Here is an 18,642-nt window from a genome sequence, read left to right as displayed (position 1 = left end):
GCTCACCAGGCACCATGCTCAGTGCTTTACGTGCATTAACTCATCAGTCCTCACAGCCTTTTGCAGGTGGTACCTATCATCCCCAACTTACAGATGAGGAAACTGAGGTTCTTGGGTGCTAAGCCCCTTACCTGACGTTACATTCCATCTGCTTCCAGAGCCCATGTTCCTGCCAACCACACACACTGCCTCTGGGAGCCCCCCTTTTTTTTTTTTTTTTTGGGGAGCCCCTTTTGTTGCCTCAACATACTGGCAAGACTCTCCCAGTATCGGCTTGTGCTCAGCCCTCTGCAACCCATTATAGCATCTAGTTGTACTACAAAGGGGGTTGAGAATGGGGCCTGAGAATGAGGCCTGTTTAGGTGACGATGCTGACTCCATCTGGGGACACCCATGGTCCTGAACGACTGGGTCCAGCCAATAGTGTGAGTCGGGGCTGAGGGACCCAGACCATGTGTCTCTGTCTGGAATCCTTGACCCACCCTGAACCCTGCTTCATGCCCGTACTACCTCTCCTCCTCGGTGAAAAGCTATTAGCAGCTTTCTCCTTTCTTGCCGTCTCAACCCAGGATCACAATGAATCCCAAAATAATTCCTGGCAAAAACTAACTTTGGGTCTAGGGTTCTCAGAGAACTCTGGCCAGGGAGACCTGGGTCAGCTTGACCACCTATTGGCTCTTGGGCCCCAGCTTCCTCATCTGTGAAACGGGAGGCTGACTTCCCCACTCTTCCTTCACAGGACTTTGGGGCTCAGAGAGACGCCTGATGAGAGCATGCTTTGTGAACCTGGAGTCCTGCACTTGTAGAAGGAAGCCCAGCCGTGACTGAGGGAACAAAGCTACAGGAAATGGTGTTCACAAATGGACGGTGAGTCCCGCAGGTCTTTAGGGTGATGCCGAGTCCCCTTCTTGCTTGCAGAGCTTGGTGACTGGCCAGCAGTGACCCCGGCAGCCCCTCTTTGAACCTGAGTCTCCTTATCTGAAAGACGGGGTCATCCTACCCACCTAGATGAGAGTCGTGAGGATGAATGGAGACAACATGCGGGAAGGTCTTAGCACTATCCCAGCCCCTAGTAGGTGCTCAGCAAGTGGGAGCTCCCACCTCCTCCTCCTCCCCTTCCCGAAGATTCCCACCCTGGACAGAAGTGCCTCAGCAGGTGACAAGGTCCTGGGGCTCTGGGAGCAGATGTGAAGGTCAGGGGCCAGGTCCGCAGGCAGGCCCTGGCCTAGGATGGGTGTGAGAGCAGCGGCTGCACCAGGGCTGTGGCTGCTGTCCATGTGGGCCTGGGGGGTGGGTGTCAGGAAAGGGAGCATGGAGTTCTTTTGTCTGTTGCTCCCCAAATCTCAGCAACTGCTGGGAGAGCAGTTGCTGAGATTGGGGGAAGATTTCTACCTTCCAAACTGCGGAAAGGAGTGGGGTGTGAAGAGGGAGAGAATGCTTGGGTTCCTGTCCTGGTTCTGCCACTGGTCTCTGTGTGACTGTGGGCAAGCCCCCTCCCTACTTTGGCACACAATTTCTGTACCTGTAAAATCAAGGTTTGGTTAAATGTGTGTTTAGCAGTTGTGATCCATGAATCTGTTTCCCCAACCTGGCATCTGGAGGTGCTTTGCCAGTGTCTGAGTCTTGTGTGTTAGTGGGGCAGTTATGTGTCTGCAGTTCACCATGCCCACTGGCCTGGGGCATCCCCAAGGGCAGGGAATGTGTCTGATCCATCTTGTCTGTGCCCTCCAGGGCCAGCCCCGGCACTGCTTGATCGTGTCTGGCTGAATGATGGAAGGAAGGGCCCTCTGTGGCAGAGGGAGGGGGGCTGGCCTGCCGGTGTCGCCCTCTGCCTGCCCTCCCCCGTGGCCAGCCAGGCTCCAAGTCTGGGGCTGGGTGTGGTGGCTGTCAGGGGCACAGGCAGATTTCGTATGATTCTGTTATTATTTCCCCAGTACAGTGGGGTTTGTCTGGGTGACACTAGACAGTAGCATACAGGGTTTTGTTATCAGCTTCCAGATCTGTCTACTTGGCCAGGCTGGGCTTCCGGAGGTCAGGGGCCTGTTGGATTCCTCTCTTCGTCCACAGCACCAGTACAGGGGTTTGGTACAGAGGGAGTGCCCAGTAAGTGGGCAGAGAACCCACTTCATTGCTGGGCTCCCTCTGACTCCATTCAAAGCTTCATTCGATAGCCCGTCAGTAACAGTCAGCAAGAGCCAAGCCCATGGCCAGGCTGTGCTGTGGAGGGACAGAGATAAACCTGACTCAGTCCTGATCCTCAAAGTGCTCCCAGTGTGGCCGGGAAGGGCTAAGTGGACAGCGTGCTAGAGGGGTGAGATGAAGGACAACCTGGAGCTCTGTGAGCACAGAGGAGGGAGAGCACATAACCTGGCACATGAAACAAGCCTCTGAAACCACAGGCCCTGGAGCCAGACTATGTGTGTTCATATCCCAGGTCTGTCCTCTCTCAGCTCTGCAGCCTTGAACGAGCCATTTTATCTCTCTGTGCCTCAGTTTCCTCATCTGCCAAACACGTACTATAAGTAGGGCCTTAGAACAGTGCTTGGCAAATAGTGAGTAGTCAATAAATGTCAGCCAAAGGAAGACAACATATGGCCAGCCCTCCTCAGGGCACGAGAGGGACTCCTACCCTCTCCCTACAGTTCCCAGGACTGTATAGCCGCTGGGTGCCTCTTCAGAATTCGAGAGCTCTGCCACCCAGTTTTAACACTGCTGATCTAGGGGGAGACAGGCCCAGAGAGGGGCAAGGACTTGCCTGAGGCCACACAGCCAGTGGCAAAGCCAGGACTGAACCCATGAGCTCCTGCATCCCAGCCTGAAGGATCTTCCTCTTTCCCCAGCCACTTCCCTTGTAAAAGCCCCACATCTGCATGCTTGGGTTGATCACACGAGGCCCATGTGAAATGCAGCTGGATGCTCTTCAAAATTTGGGTCAAAAGTGAGTGTGCAAGCTGGCTTTCCCTGATCGTTGGATCAGTCAGAATTGCGCTGGTCTTCTTGGAATTTAAAAGAGTTTCTCTTTTAAAGTGAATTATTTTGGTTGGCTTTTGCCATTTAAAAACATATCTAGAAAAGTGTGATCAAATGGCTTCCTTTTCCTGTATATGTCATCTAAATAAGACAGAACCTGCATTGTCCTTTTTGGAAATTACCTGCTGCCCTGCATACCTTCTCTTCATTTTCTCTGCCAGATTTAAGGCCTTTGTGGGCATTCCTCCACCTGACCTCTCTTTCAGGCTCCATTCATCCTCATCTCTTCCCTGTGTTATTGCAGCCACCTCTTTCCTGTATCCTAGCATATGGTTTTGTGCTTCTCATTTCCTTCTCTACTGAACTGAGGTGTATTTTTTAAAAATCTATTCATATCATTTCCCTATTGCAAACCTATGGCTTCCCAGAATCTTCAGGGTAAGGACCATAGTCTTTAGCTTGTCATTTAAGGTCTTTCATGATCTGGCCTCAGTTTACCTATTCAGTTTCACTTCCCTTCTTCTTCCAAGATGCACATTCTTTATCCCCTGTAGATAAGTCAGGGGAATCTAATTATCCAGGCCTCCAAGGCTAAGAAAGTTGCTGTCACTGAGGTCAGGTTTCTGGCAGTCAGGGCTTGTCTTAGTTTCCTGTGGCTGCTCTAACAAATTACCTCAAACTTAGTAGCTTAAGAAACAGAAATTTATACTCTTAGAGTTCTAGAGGTCAGAAGTCTAAATTGAAGCTTATCAGGCTAACTCCCATTGCCTCAGGATGCTCCAGGGGATGCTCCATTTCCTTGCCTCTTCCAGCTTCTAGTGGCTGTGGGCGTTTCTTAGCTTGTGGCTGCATCACTCCAAACTCTCCCTCCGAGGTCACATTGCATTTTCCTGGTCTGTGTAAATCTCCCTCTGCTTCCCTCTCATAAGCTTCCTTGTGATCACATTTAGGGCCCACCTAGATAATCCAGGATAATCTCCCCAACTCAACACCCTTAACGTAATCATATCTGTGAAGCCCCTTTGCCATATCAGGTGACATTCCCAGGTTCCAGGATGAGGGCTTGGTTATCTCTGGGCTCATTCCTTAGCCAACCACAGAGCTCAGAGGGAACCAGGATGCATTTCAGCAACTCTCTCACAGAGGAGACAGTCTTTTTCCTGCCACTCTGAAGATCATTACTTACCTGCTGTGTGCAGCTTTCTCTCCTTTTAGCTTGTATTTTATGGGATGGGGCAGATAAGAATTATTCTTTCAAAGTAGGCTAGATTGGATTTTGGCTAACACTGGCTATGCAACAGAGAGAATTACTGAGAAATTAATTGGTGTCTTGTTTTGTTGACTACTGTAGGCTTTGCAGAAGGAACAAAAGCATTTTCTCCCCAGGCTTTACCATAGCCCTGATATCTCTACCCAGGGAGGAACCTGTCTGTTTTTCCAAAGGTCTGGGCCTTTTGTTTAACCATTCATTGGGGAGGGAAGCAGGTTTTCTTGTGTCCTCTGGCCAGAGTAGAGAATTGGCCTCGTGGAGGTTAACTGAGGCTCTCCTTGAATGGGGATGGTGACCCCAGGGCGTCTGGGGAGAGGGTGTGAGGCTTTGTGCTCTGGGGGTTGGAAAAAGGAGTGCGCAACCCTAGGATACACTGCCTACCTGTTTTCCCTCCCCATTCTCTACCCTGGGGGGTGGTGGGTTCCTAATTGCATGGGGAGGCCTGAACCTCACCACAGTGTGGCTCCTGGGGGAGTGGCCTGGGGTGGGGGTGACTGCATGGGAGCCCAGGAACCCCAGGAGCCTCAGCAGAGACTGTCTCCCAACCCTGATGGCATTTCTTGGGGCAGAAGGGAGTAGAACGACCAGCAGAGTGACCTGATTTTGGATGGCCCTACAGGTCTGAGCAAGAACGTAGGCAGCTGTGACCATGAGGAGCAGCGGCCCCAAGACCTGGACTGTGTAAACCTGGGGGCTTCTTGTACCATCCAAGGGAGGTGGAGGGGCTTCTTGTCGACCATGGACATGTGTGGGCAAATGGGCTTTATTATAGAAAGCATGAAATAGTCCCTGTGCCCTGTGAGCCATGGAGCAAACCTCAGGCCTCTTACCACAAGGGACGTGAATAGGACTAGCACCCTCCTTTTGAAGTGAAGCCATAATCCACGCCGGTGTAGCAAGACTACAATCAGACACTGTCAGATGCAGCCATGCTCTCCAGGGCCTCTCTGTCAGCTGGGGCAGACACAAACAGCCGCGATGCTGGGGTGCAGAGCTTGTAGTCCTGAGACAGGGACAAAAAGCTGGGGCGGGTGTGAGGGGTCGAGGGTGTGGGGCAAGGGCATGGTTATATCCCTAGCTGCCGAAATCAGAGAAGGCTCCCTGGAGGAGGGCCCGTTCCTACTGAACCTCAATGGAAGAGAATTTTGGCCCAGGAGAGACAGGGTTGGGAAAATGATGTCCCAGGTAGGGGATGGCAGTGGTGCAGGAGCCAGAGGGAGCATCCAAAGAATGAGCCACATTATAGGGTGACATGAGGGAGAAGTCAGGGCAGGAGGTTGGGGTTTGGCTTTGGAGGGGATTGGATGCCAGGCTGAGGAGGTAATAAAGAGAAGGCAAGAGTGATGGGATCAGTTTCCGCTATGGCTAAAGCTAAAGCTGGAAATAGCCTGGCCGGGTGTCACTTCCTGGAGTGTGGCAATGTGGGAGGACACCCTCTAAGGCATGGTGTGGTTACCTGGCTGCTTGGTCTTCCTCACCATGGCTGTCATCTATTAGGGACTCCTTCTTTCTAGATTATGTGCTAGATACTTTACAAGTTTCATTTCCTTCAATCCTCACAAAAGCCCTATGAGACAGATACTAGTTCCATCCTCATTTAACACTTGAGGAAACTAAGCAGAGAGAAGTCAAGTAACTTGCTCAAAGTCCCCCAGGTCATTATGGCAGGACCATCAAGTTCCCAGCAGATCTTGCCATCAAGGAACCAGGTCAGTCAATAACACTAAGAACAAAGGCTCTGGGCAAGCACCTGCTCTGACCACCCATGGAACAAATGGGGAAACTGAGGCTGGGCGGGGGGGCCGGACCAAAGTCACCCAGTAATTAGAGGCAGAGCTGGAAACCCAGGGGCGCAGACTTCCAGGCCAGGGCTTTCCCTGCTCCCCTCAGGAGTGGCCATGCCTGTGGATGCAGCAGACAGGTGGGATGCCTGGACGTGGCGCTGGCAAGGGTCCAGCCCACCATCTTCCATCCACTCCTGGCCCTCAGCAGGGGGCAGAGCCCACAGAGACCACCTAGGGATACTATTTGTTGGTCACAAACTAGTTTGTGATTGAATTTTTCAAGATGTTTATTATGTAATTGTATGTATATGCATATATGTCTATACACACACAGATATTTGTGATGTATTTACTCATGGAAAAGCATAATGGTAAAATTAGCACCTGTGACCCACCACCCACCTTTGAAACTAGAATTTTCCTGGCATTCTTGCATGTGTCTGGGTGCATCTTCCCTATCTTATCTCCTTGCTTCCCCTAGGGGTGACCACGACCCAGATTTCGTTGTTTGTCATTTCCTTCCTATTTTGTAATAGTTTTAGCACACATGTATAGATCCCAAAGCCATACGTTATTTACTTTTGCCAGCATTTGAACTTCAAGTAGTATTATAATCTATATTATCTTCTGTGAATTCTTTTTTAAACTCAGTGTTTTTTTCTAAAATCCATCTGTGTTGATTCATGCAGCTATAGTTAATTCATTTTCCCCACTGTATAATATTCCATTGTGTGGAATGCCACATATTATTGATCTATTCTTTTGCTGCTGGACATTTGGTTTGCTTCTAGTATTTTGCTCTGATGAATAATGCTGCCATGACCATTCTTGGACATGTCTCCCAGTGCGTATGGAAGAGTTTCTCAAAGACATATCTTGGAGTGGGACTGCTGGATCATATAGTATGTGAACAGTCAACCCCATAAGTTAAAGCCAAATCAACAAATGCTCCCACCTGCAGTGTGTGTTTCCCCCTCTCCTTTACCTTGTGGTCTCCCTCTAGTGCCCCCTATTGGCAGAGGCTAAGAAGGCGCCAACTGGTCAAACCCAACAACAACAGAGTCCCAGGTCTGGCATCACAATGCAGAATTTAGGAGTAGGGTTAGAGATGAAAGGCATAGCAACTGATTTAGAAAGATGTGATCACTATGTTGACTGAATAAAAAACAACTAGGCCAATGTGGCCCGAAGGTGGCTACTTTAAAACCTCTGCAGTGTAACCTGATTTCCTACTGATCTTCACTCTGTCCTTCTGCTCTTAGCATGTTTAGGGAAAGATGAGGGAATGGCTCATCTTTCCCCAAACATGGTGCCCTTCCACCTCCAAGCTTTTGTTTCTCTTTCTCTCCATTTCAATTCCCTCTTTGTCTGGATACCTTGCTCCTTGTTCTCATTGCTGAAAGCCCATTTCAAATGTTGTGTCCTTCATGGCTTTTTCTCTGATCTTTCCAGTGGAGGTAATAAAAATATCCTTCCGTTGGGTTCCATGACCCTGTATCTGCCCTCTGTCTGGGCAACAGGCATTATTTCACTCAGTATCACAGGTGTTTTGGTTTATGACTCATCTCCTCAGAATTTTTTCTTAACTTTAAGAAAGCAGTGCAGCAGTGTGGGAAGAGAGAAAATAATCAGTTACTATCCCACTGCTGGCACAACTTTTATCATTTTATGTATTCCTTTCTAGTTTTTCTGTCCACGTGTTTTTTTTTTTAAATAAATTTATTTATTTATTTATTTATTTATTTATTCATTTTTGGCTGCGTTGAGTCTTCGTTGCTGCCACGGGCTTTCTCTAGTTGAGGCGAGCAAGGCCTACTCTTTGTTGCGGTGCATGGGCTTCTCATTGTGGTGGCTTCTCTTGTTGTGAAGCACGGGCTCTAGGTGCTCAGGCTTTAGTAGTTGTGGCACACGGGCTCAGTAGTTGTGGCTCACAGGCTCTAGAGCGCAGGCTCAGTAATTGTGGCGCATGGGCTCAGTTGCTCCGCGGCATGTGGGATCTTCCCAAACCAGGAATCGAACCCCTGTCCCCTGCACTGGCAGGCAGATTCTTAACCACTGTGCCACCAGGGAAGTCCTGTCCACATGCTTTGAATATGTAGCATGCTTGTAATGTTGTAGCTGATTTCTTTTTTATCCTTATTAGGTCAAAAGGCTTTTCTCCCATTTGCTTCCATAGTCTTCATCACAGTTTTTAATGGTTGTGCATTGTTCCATTGTGTGTTACTAATCTTTTGGTTCTAAGTGACAGAAACTCAACCTAAATAAGCTTCAACAGAAAGGGAATCTTTATGCAGATGATACTGGGGCATCTCACAGAAGCCAGGGGTAGGCTTCTGGCTGGGCCTTGGGGACCCCCAGAACAAGGATGCAAATGCCATGAGGTATTATCCTGTGTCTGTGTCAACTTCATTCCTTCCTTCTTTCCCACCTGATCTTCTTCCTCTGACTTTCCTGTTCACGTGGCAGAGAACACCCACACACCATGCCCAAGCTTTACATGTGATAATTCAGCCACCCCTCAGAGACTGGTCCCTCTTTCTCAGGAGCAGACTCCTTTTGTGTAGTTAGGGGCAGGGTCACATTCTACTAATGTGGGTCATCCTTGAATAACCCGGTAGCTGGTGTAGAAAAGGGATCCTGGGAAGAGAATCCCATGGTGAGATTTTATATTGCCTCCAAATAACTGCTACAGTAGTCATTGCATGTATTAGCATATAAACTTTTCCTTATTTTGAATTATTTTCTTTGGTCCAATTCTTAGAAGTGGGATGACTGGATCACAAAGTTTGTAATTTTTATATATGATATTATTACCAAATTGATTTCAAAGAGTTATTCAATTCACTCCCATTGTGTGAGCGAGCCTTTTCATTGTACCATTGAGAACACTGGGCTTTATGACTTGAAATAGATTTTTTTACTATTTTGATAATCATAAAAATATATCTCTGTAATTTTTATTAGCATTTTTCTGGCTACTGGTGAGGCTGAAGATTTTCTCATATATTTGTTTTATTAGAGTATATTCCCTTTTGTGAATTGTCTTTTCCTGGTTTTGCCCATTTATCTAGTGGCATGTTAATTCTGCTCAGATTTAATTGCTTCCTTCTTCTGTGTGTGCGTTTCACTTTCTCTACCTTTCTGCATGGTCTAGCTTGTATTATCATTACTTGTCTGATTTTTCTTATTGGACTGTGAGCTCCTGGTGGACAGAGCCAGCCCTGAACACCAGCCTAGCATGGAATACTTGTAAAGCCCTCAGTGGTGGTTAATTGGATAAAATAAGCCTATGGTTACAGTCTCCATTATGCAGGAGTAATTTTTCAGCCTGAGTAGTGTGCATATAGGCTACAGGGATGCAAGAAGCATAGACTTCATTCATTCAGACTAAAGATCTGCTACATGCTAAGGTCTAGGAGTGCCTTGGAGCCACAGGACAGTGGAGGAGAGAGAATTAAACATGGATTGCACAGCTGTGAGAAATCCTACTTATCCCACAGAGTTCCAGAGAGTTCTATGAACTCTAATGGGGAAGGAGCGCAGATCCAACATAATCTAAAGCAGAAATCAGCAAACTTTGTGTAAAGGGCTAGATAGTTTATTTAAGGTCTTTCAGGCCATATACAGTCTCTGTCACATAGCCTTCCTTGTAATTTTCTTTCTTTTTTTTGCAGCCCTTTAAAAATGTAAAAACAATTCCTAGCTCGCAGGCCATGCAGAAACAGCTATGGGCTTGATTTGGTCTGCAGGCTATAGTTTGCCAACCGGGTCTAGACTCCAGAATCACAGAACATAATAGCTGGAAGAGCCAACTCCCTCATTATTTTACAGATGGCAGAGCTATGTGTTGGGTCCCTTTGCTGATGCCTGTGCTAAGCTGGACAGCTAAGGGATTTTGCTGGGACTTTGGCAGGTCCCCTCTGCCTGTCTTCTGGGATAACCTGCTCCATTCCCTACTTTTGTGCCACGGCCGGTGCTGCCCCAGGAAGTTAGGGAGTGGCCTGTTAGCAGAGCACAGGGCCCCCTCCCCGAGGGGTATTTCCTGTCCCTCCCACAATGGGATTCTTTGACCCTGTGTCCTCCTGTTGAATTGGGGTTGGGGGGGGGGTGACAAAAGATGGAATGACGGCATTATTAATTGATGCTTGTGTATCCTGAGGCTGAGAATTTTGTTGAGTGTAGAAGTATTTCCCTTATTACAATCGATTTTTACAGCAAAGGTGACATTCTTTTTTCAACTGAGTAATGTATAGGACAGAATATCCTAAAGATAATTGCTTCTTCTCTCCTGAGATAACTCTCCTGACCAAGTATACACAGCAACAGACAGGACATGAAGATGCTTCCTCTGTCTCCAGAGCCTTCCACGGGCTCAGGGCCTCACCCAGCCTCAGAGCTGGACTTTCAAACTGTGTACTGCCTGGAACATCCGGCCTCATGGGAACCAACACCTGCTTAGCCACGGGTCTCTCTGGGGCTCCCATCTCTGCTCTCAGTGGGCTGTTTCCTGTAAGGAACAGCTACCACCATCCACAACCTTGTGCTCTTACCACTCTCACTAGGATCGTCTTGATACCCCAGCTTGGGATGGGCAGAACTTACAAGCAGCGAGGAATGATTTGACCTGATAATCAGATCATTAGTTAGGGGGCTGAGGTTCTGTTGTTCACACTGCTTCTGCCAGCAATGTGACCTCAGGCAAGTGTCTACCTCTCTCTGGGCCTCAGTTTCCCCTTTGGTAGTAGGGGAGGACTGACCTTGTTCTTCTTTAGTACGCTGTTTCTGGCAGGCTTGTGATGAGGCTGACTTGGGATCAGGTTCAGCTCTGAGAACCACCAGAGTGCACCTGGGACCCAGGCTACCCTCCCGCAGCACTGCCCTCCTCCTGCCTCCGTGGTGTCTGTGTGTTTTTCTTCTGCCACGTGAAGAAGTGCCATGTTCACTCATGTGAACATGAGTATGTATGTGTGTATGAGTGCCATGTTCACTCATGTGAACATGAGTATGTATGTGTGTATTGAGGACAAAGCCTTTGTCCTCTGACTCCTCTCCTCCTTGCATTTCTGCCCCACTCATGCTAAATGATCCGTCAGAGTGCTCTCCCCTCCTGGCCTTTGTACCTGCCTGCCCTCTTCCTGGAATGGCCCTCCCCCCCACCCCTTCACGGGGCTAACCCCTGCCAGCCTTGCTGGGGTATCCCCTCCTCCGGAAAGCACCCCTCCACCGAGCTCTTTCTGCTCCTCCCACGCTGGGTTGCAGTGGTGGGTTTTGGGGGGATTGGTAGCCCCAGCTCTGACTCCTCTTGGTACCCCTGTGTTTGTCATGGATCTGGACACCAGGCAGGGAGAATGGGTGGACCTGGTGGGGGCAGAGCAGGCATGGGGAGCAAAAAAGATGATTTATGGAATGACTGAGTTATATTTTATTTTCTAGAAAAAGGAGGTGCTGGAGCTCTGGCCACCTCCCTGCCTGCCTCTCTGCCCACTGCCTCCCCTGGCTCCATCACCCTGAGCTCCAGGGACCTAGGAATAGTAAGTCATTTGAGGGGCCTGCATGGGGAAATGAGGGCAGTGTGTGGAGGCATCTCACAGGCTGGACAGCAGCACCCCTGGCCCCTCCTGACTGTGGTCAGCGTGTCACTGGGCACTCTTGGCCACTCGTAGCTGTTATCTTGTGCTCTTCCCCCCTAACTTTTCCAGGAAGGCCCACTAGTAGGATCAGGACTCCAGTAGAAGAGAGGGGCTTCTTTTGGGGGCCATGAGGTAGAAGGAGCCCTGGCCCTAGAGTTAGGGTTCAAGTTCAGCTCTGCCTTTGACTTGCTGGGTGACCTTGGGCAAATCCTATCCCTTTCTGAGCCTCAGTCTCCCTTCTACACATTGAGGAGGTCAGAAGGGATGATCTCTAAGACACCTTTCAACTAAAAAAGGAGGTCCTGCAACTCACGTCCTGTGAGGTAAGGTAGAGATGGAAGCTACCCAGTGGCAAGATGACAAACACTGTGGTGATTCATTTGTCCTGAGGCTGTTCTGGGAATGGGTTGCCACAGGTGGGAGGGAAGGCTCAGCATAATTCCAGGAATCTGGACGGAAAGATCTGGAGATAGCCACATACTGGCCAGGATAGAAACATGTGGCACTACTATACCTGGAAATCGACCTCCGAGTGCTACTGACATGGCACCATCACTGTCAGGAGAGGGGGACAGATGTGGGATCCAGGAGGTGGCCCCTGCTCAGGCCTGGAGGTGCATGTGAGTGCATGTGCATATGTATGTGTGGGTAAGTGAGCTTTTGTGCCTGTGACTTTGGCCCTGTGTGTGGACATAGGCTACTTCATGTGTGTGAGAACGTGTGTGCATGAGTGAATGAATGTGAACATGAGTATGTATGTGTGTATTGAGGACAAAGCCTTTCGTTTAGCTTGACTCTGTTGCAAGCACACCAGGACCTGGTGTTTCTTTGTTTATTTTCACATACCTTCATGCACGCACATATACACACACCACACACACACACACACACACACACACACACACACACACAGCTTCAAGGAGTAAGCTTCAAGCTGGTACAGACTTGCCTATCTCAGAGTGGTAAGTCACTTTTGACATTAACCCATTTACAGTCTAGGTTTTGAAATGCACAGGGAATAGATTCTCCTGAGATGACCAACTTAATCTAACGATTGATGTGGAACAAACACATGTCAACATGTGTTTGCCAACTTGACTACTTATTTAGGATAGTAGCCAATAAGCAGAGCTGATGATGGAATTCTCTAGTTCATCGTTTTCTTCCTTTCCTGCATTTTTTTGTTCTATTCTCTTCTTCCCTCCTTAGATATCTATCGAGCTCCATATCATAAAGGGCATTGAATGGGATGATTAAAAGTTTCTACTTAATTCTGTGGTTCACAAGAAGCCCCTGGAGTTTTCTGAATGAGTTAGTGAAGGGTTCAGGGCTTTGGGCCCTTGCTGTTTAGTGGTTTTGACCTTGGCCTTGAGGAGATGGTTACTGGCCTCTGTGAGGCCTCGTTTAAGGTAGTGGCCATAGTGATAGTGAGAATTGCTGACGCTCACATGGCTCCTGTGAGCCAGGCATCGTTTCAGTTGCTTCAGGTCCATGGACTCCTTTACCCTCCATAGCCCTCAGTGCTAAGTGCTATTATTATTCCCACTTCACTGATGTGAAAACTGAGGCCCAGAGCAGTTAGGAGACTTGCCCTTGGCCACAGAGCTACTAAATCAAGCCAAGATTTGCACCAGGCAGTTGAGCTCCATAGTCCAGACCCTTTGCCGTAAGCTCTCCTGTCTCTCAGTGTGCAGGAGGAGCAGAGGGAGGAATTTGGGGTGCCTGAGCAGGACTTGTGAGTGCCGGGGTGTGTGGGTGAGGGTGAGGGCAACTCTGACATGCTCCCAGGTGTCTGGTTTGGGCCACAGAGGACGGTGGGGTCCTTCGATTCAGCCTCTCAGGTTTCAGGGCCTGCCTTGGCCTTGGCCTAGAGCAGTGGACCTCACCTCCATTCAAGGATGGAGTGTCTGTACATCGCTGTACACTTTGTAGTTCCCTGGGAGATCTCAACACATTTAAGTTCATCGTGCAAAAGAGAACCAGAAACAGTTTACCTGTAGGAAACAGGGCTCTGTTCTATGTGTGCAAAATATAGTAAAAACCATACGCTCATGGAAAAGTTGTTGAACTTGCAGTTTTATTCTGTTTCCCATTAATATTCATTTCTCCATTTGTCATTTGTTCACTAATTTTTGTTAAGAAAAATCTTTGCTCAAAAGTAGACAAGTAGTTCCAAGCACTAGTTTTAAGAAAAATGTATCAAATAAAAAATTTTAATTCAGCACATTCTCCCCATGAACTTAATGTTATTATCATTATGTGGAAACCATTGAGTAGATGACCCTATTCAACTCCCAAAGCACCAGAGTTGGAGAACTGTGTCCAACTGTCTCATTCTCTCTGGAGAATGAACCTATGGAAACAGAGTCTCCTTAATTCCCTGGTCCTAACTCACTGTGGGTGCAAAGAAAGTTACATTAACAATAATAACTTAAGTTCTGCTAGTTCTTCAGCCACCTCTTAAATTCTCTCCAGGTTGTTCCCTGAGCATGTCCCACATGTGTTCACACAATGGGATATAAATAGAGATGGTATATAAACCTTAAGGAAGTATCTTTAAAAGTAGGAAGAGATGTCCTTCTTTATTACTTCTTGCTTGCTGGAATGCAGCTGTAATGGATGGAGGTCCGGCAGTCACATAGAACCATGAGTCAACTTTGGGAATGCAAGGTAGAGTAGCAAGATAGAAGGAACATGGGTTCTTTCTTTCTTTCTTTCTTTCTTTCTTTACTTCTGGCTGCTTTGGTTCTTTGTTGCTGTGCACGGCTTTCTCTAGTTGCGGGGAGTGGGGGCTACTCTTCATTGCGCTGTGCAGGCTTCTCACTGCGGTGGCTTCTCTTGTTGCGGAGTCCGGCTCTAGGTGCGTGGGCTTCAGTAGTTGCAGCACGTGGGCTCAGTAGTTGTGGCTCGCGGGCTCTAGAGCACAGGCTCAGTAGTTGTGGCACATGGGCTTAGTTGCTCCGCGATATGTGGGATCTTCCCGGACCAGGGCTCGAACCTGTGTCCCCTGCGTTGACAGGCGGATTCTTAACCACTGCGCCACCAGGGAAGCCCGGAACATGGGTTCTTGATCCTGTGGTATGCCATACCAGCTCAGTATTTCTTATTGCTGGACTTCTCAAAAGTTAGAGAAGAATAAACTTTTATGTTGTTTAAGACGCTATTTTTAGGGTTTTTCTTTTCCTCAAAGCTGAACCTTACCACAACAAATACTGATGCCAAAATGGAACTGTGTTCTTCTCAGTCCTCCTGACCAGAGCCTCTCTGTGTCCATGCTGGAGTGAGGCAATGAGTCACTCCCCAACTCTGCTACTTACTGTTTTACTTGGGCTCCACAGCAAAAGGTCTTCAGATTCCCAGAGTAACCCTTTTCCTTACCTTATTTTTCTCCCCTAGCAATGTGTTAGTCCAGGCTTCTCATACTTTAATGTACTTGAATCACCTGGGGAACTTGTTAAAATGCAGATTCTGATTCAGTAGGTCTGGAGGTGGGGCTGGAGAATCTGCATTTCTAACAAGTTTTCAGTTGGTGTTGCTGCTACTGGCCCAGACCAGGATTTGAGTACTAAAGCTGTTGGAATGCTCGGCTGTGAGCTGCTTGCAAGCATGGACCATGTGGAATCTCGTTTGTTTCCATAATGCTTGGCGCACAGTAGACACTCAGTGTATGCAGAATGACTGACTGAATACTGTAATAGGCCATTAGTATGCAAGATGCCAAGAAGTCCTGCAGAAAGGAAACTGACCCTTTGTTTACTATGCATATCTCAAATTTATTTTCACTGGAACCCTATTTTCAAAAATACCTATTGACATTCCGTGGAAATAGTGCTGTGAGAAACCCACTTTGGCAGACCCTGATTTACATGGGGTCTTTGCCGACCCTGTAGCCAGAGTGAGCCCATTTCCATATGGGAGCCTCATATACAGAATTCTATTTGGGTGTCTGCTTCAGCAATTAGGAGAAATTGTTTCAGCTCAGACTCCCTGTATCCCTGAGGGCCTGCAAACTCCTTGAGGGGACATATTTGAATACATTAAAATATAGGCTCGGGTGCTATTGCCAAGGTGTTGGGCCCAAGCAGTGCCCAATAGGCCTATGACCCCCCTCAGGGCAGTGAGAGCCTGAGTTGTTTGCTAATTAGCATGCTCCTGTGGATTTGTTCAGATGTCTTTGTTCCCAGGCTGAGGCAAGGAGGAAGTGCTGGGGAGAAAACTGAAGGAGTTTGAAGCTGGGGAAAACGCTGAGTTTCCCTCCAGGGTTGATGTTGACTAGGTGAAGCCCTAGAGCTTTTTCCTGTAAAAGAAGCCTCCTGGGCTCTGGAAGGTCTGCTTTGCCAGCTTCACGGGAAGGAGGGAAGCTGGCAGGAGGGTCTTTGTCATCCCTCTGTGGGAGCATTCTCAGAAATGCAGGCCTGGGGCTTCCCTGGTGGTGCAGTGGTTAGGAATCTGCCTGCCAATGCAGGGGAAACGGGTTCGAGCCCTGGGCGGGGAAGATCCCACATGCCGCGGAGCAACTAAGCCCGTGCGCCACAACTACTGAGCCTGCGCTCTAGAGCCCGCTAGCCACAACTGCTGAACCTGCACACCCTAGAGTCCATGCGCTGCAACTACTGAACCCGCAACTACTGAAGCCTGCGCGCCTAGAGCCCGTGCTCTGCAACAAGAGAAGCCAAGACAATGAGAAACCTGCGCACCACAATGAAGAGTAGCCCCCGCTTGCCACAACTAGAGAAAGCCTGCGCACAGCAACAAAGACCCAACACAGCCAAAAATAAATAAATAAATTTATTAAAAAAAAAAAAAAGAAATGCAGCCCTGGCTGTCTGTTCAGGAGCCCCATGAATGCCCTGTAGCCCCCACCAAGACGAATGCACAGGATCAAGTCATGGGGTCTACACGGGCTGCATCCCCTGAACTTGAGCACCCAGCTCCTTATCCTCATTTTGGGTCTTAACAACAACTCTGGATCAATAAGGAAAAACCTATTCAACATTCTGTTGCATATGTCAAAAGATATGGCCCCTATGAAATAAAGGCAGAAAGCCATAGGAATAGAGGGACAGACAAGCCACAGAATGAGATTTTTTAAAAAGTTAAATGAAAAAAGAATTAATGAGAAAAGGAAACACTGTGATAGAAACTAAAAATGTAATCACAGAATTAAAACTCCCCACTAATCCCTTGGTGAGATTAAAGAACAGAATTGGTGCTGTGAAATATTAAATCAGTGCTGTAGAGGTCAAGGTTGAAAACTCTCATCAAAAATGCAGGGGAAAAGACAAAGAAATTAAAATGGCAAGATAGGTATGGAGACCAGAGACTAAAGCAGTGCCAAGCAGACACTCCATGCTTCTGCGGGTGAGATTGGAGAGAAGCAATCATCCAATAAACCAGGGCTCCCCAACCCCTGGGCCGCGGACCAGTACCGGTCTGAGACCTGTTAGGAACCGGCCGCACAGCAGGAGGTGAGCGGAGGCGAGCAATTGAAGCTTATCTCCTGCTCCCCATTGCTCTCATTACCGCCTGGAACCATCCCCCCCACCAACCCCCGTCCATGGAAAACTTCTTTTCCACGAAGCCTGAACCATCCCCCCCCAACCCCCGTCCATGGAAAACTTCTTTTCCCCGAAACCGGTCCCTGGTGCCAAAAAGGTTGGGGACCAATGCAATAGACAAGAGAACACCACACGAATCCTGAGTGTGCAGCTCGGAAGAGATCAACGTGTGCCACACAAACATCGCTGAAGATGGAACTATATCTAGACACCTCACAAAAATGTTTAAGTAGTAGGATCTTAAAAATCCTACGAGTATATGCGCAGAATAAAGAGGAACCTACAAAGGAAGAGAAATCAAACTGGCTTCAGACTCTTGCTGCCCTCAGTTTTCAGAAGAATAAAGAAAAAAATTGCAATCCAATTATTTGATGCCCCACCCAGGTACATTTAATATTTGAAGTCTCAAGAAAGATACGCTCAAATATGCAAGAGTTTAAAGTTTTCATACTCTCAAGTATGCAAGAGTTTAAAGGACATACCACCTTGTACCCTTTCGAACAAGGAACTTGAAAGAGCATTAAATATTGTCAAGAGATGAAGCAAATTTAAGAACTGAAAGTGGGGAAGCCCTGGTGCAAGAGGACAGGGAGCAAGTGCCTGTTAAACAGAGAAAAATATAAGAAGTTGTAAAAGTGGTACAAAATAATGAAAGTTAAAAATATTCTCAAAAAGAGGCAAGAGGACTCAGGAAGTACTGATTTACTCTTGTCTGATATTTAGAAAAAAATGTGGATTAAAGAATACTTCTAAAAAAATTAAAACTATCTGTTGAATTATAGACAGAATATGTATCTCATATATACATATACACAATATAAGATACACTATAATGTATAATACATGAGATATAATGTAATACGTATGTGTGTATACTCTTTCTCTCTCTCTTTCAGATAAAAACCAAAGAATACATGGTCCCACACCAAACAGCAAACACTAGAAAGAGCAAGCATTAAAATAATCTTTAGGTCTTTCAAGATGACTCTCTTAGTAACTTTCAAACATGCAACCCAATATTATTAACTATAGTCACCATGCTGTACATTACATCCTATGACTTATTTATTTTATAACTGGAAGATTGTGCCTTTTGACAAGGAGAGTAGATCTTAAAAGTTCTTATCAGAAAAAAAGCTTTTAATTATCTTCAGGTGATAGATATAATACTAAATATATGTTACAACAATTAATGTAAATGGGTTGCATTTCTTTAAGACAAAAATTCTTAGACTATATGCTATCTATAAGAGGAACTTAGTGAAGCAGGAATTAAAAAGCAAATGGGATTCAGCAATTCCACTCTAGGTTTGTACCTAAAGAGTTGAAAGCATGAACTCAAATGGATACTTGTATACCAATGTTCATAGCTGCATTTTTCACAATAGTCAAAAGGTGGGAACAACCCAAGTGTCCATCAACAGATGAAT

The 18,642-nt window shown here is 47.2% G+C and overlaps 1 long non-coding RNA gene across 1 annotated transcript in view; it reads left to right on the top strand.

Moving 5' to 3' along the window:
* LOC309663977 overlaps positions 1-16,465 on the top strand; it is an 83,568-nt gene extending 67,103 nt beyond the window's left edge. The window contains exons 4-5 of the long non-coding RNA XR_014265528.1: positions 740-867; positions 11,458-16,465. This is a non-coding gene — a long non-coding RNA (uncharacterized lncRNA). The remainder of the gene's footprint in view (positions 1-739; positions 868-11,457) is intronic.
* The last annotated feature ends 2,177 nt before the right edge of the window (positions 16,466-18,642 follow it).

Source organism: Balaenoptera physalus, assembly GCF_965194825.1.
Source record: "Balaenoptera physalus genome assembly, chromosome: 7".
In the NCBI taxonomy this organism is placed as follows: Eukaryota; Metazoa; Chordata; class Mammalia; order Artiodactyla; family Balaenopteridae; genus Balaenoptera; species Balaenoptera physalus.
Note: the sequence above shows the minus strand (reverse complement) of the source record. Positions and strands in the feature narration are given on the sequence as shown.